Genomic DNA, 1,346 nt, shown 5'->3' on the forward strand with positions numbered 1-1,346 from the left:
GCCCCGTGTCCAACTGATATACACCCCAAAACAGCCACTAATTTGGAAAAACCGCGATACGTTATCTTTGCCCTGCAGACTAGTCGAAAAAATGTCATGTCGGAAAATATAACTCAATTCGACCAACGTCGGAAAATATAACTCAATTTGACCAACGTGAAGCTTTATCTAAATTCAGAATCTTATCCATACGATGACATAAACTTAGATTTTGTAAAAAACAGATATGCAATACTTTATGATATGTACAGCCGTTTCCGCAAATCATATTATGGATGTAATAGTGCTGAAGTATGGTTAACAACTATTGATTTTCTGGAGCAAGGTCCTTTCGTGGTTATCGATTCGTGTCAAAACGAATCTGTCAAGAGTGCTATTGTAGATGTGCAGGTAGAATTTGAGTGTAGAGAGAATATATCATCGAATACTACCCCATACTGTCTGATCCTGCATGATCGTGTAGTTGAATACAGCCCACTAATCAAATTAGTGTGCAAAATCAATATTGGAAAGTATATATGAGAAAAGAATAATAGAAAACATCAAAAGGCTATAGGGAAAGGTCGGGTAGTAGCGGATACCTAAGCTTTTTCACAAATAATTTTTTTTTAATAGCTACATTTTAACATACTATATTCCATACAAAACTTTATTCTTATATCAAAATACTTTTTGAACCCCTTTATTTTCCTAAAATAAAAATATTAATCGTTTTTTATACTTTTTATAGGCATTACATTTTTATCATGTTTGTTTGTGGAGGGTTGTATCGGACATGATATAGTGTGTGAGAAAAGAGTAATTTTTAGTGTGACAAACAATTTATTATCATTATTATATATTATATACGAGGGTAGTCCCAGAAGTACCCGGCCTAACAAAGAAAACACAAAAATTTTGAAAAAATATATCTTTATTTCTCAACATAGTCCCCTTTTAGCTCTATACACTTTTCCCAGCGATGTTCAATAGCTTCGATACCATGTTTATAGTGAGAATCATCGAGTTCCTCAAAATAGCCATCAACCGCAGACTCCACCTCTTCATTGTTAGCAAATTTTTTACCACCAAGCCATTTTTTCAAGTTTGGAAATAGATAATAATCTGATGGGGCTAAATCTGGTAAATATGGTGCGTGAGAAAGCAATTCGAACTTTAACTCATTGATTTTGGCCATCACAATAACGGACGTGTGAGCCGGTGCATTGTCATGATGAAACAACACTTTCTTTTTCGCCAAATGCGGACGTTTTTTCTTGATTTCATCACTCAAACGCTGCAATAAGTTTGCATAATACTCGCCGTTGATTGTTTTTCCTTTTTGAAGATAATCAATGAAAATTATC

The 1,346-nt window shown here is 34.1% G+C and overlaps 1 pseudogene; it reads right to left on the bottom strand.

The window, feature by feature from the left end:
* Positions 1–417: 417 nt before the first annotated feature.
* The window catches only part of LOC116848103, an 11,135-nt pseudogene continuing 10,206 nt past the window's right edge, over positions 418–1,346 (bottom strand).

This window comes from Odontomachus brunneus, unplaced genomic scaffold (assembly GCF_010583005.1).
Source record: "Odontomachus brunneus isolate Ranch 3 - 2012 unplaced genomic scaffold, Obru_v1 Obru_scaffold_089, whole genome shotgun sequence".
Taxonomy (NCBI): domain Eukaryota; kingdom Metazoa; phylum Arthropoda; class Insecta; order Hymenoptera; family Formicidae; genus Odontomachus; species Odontomachus brunneus.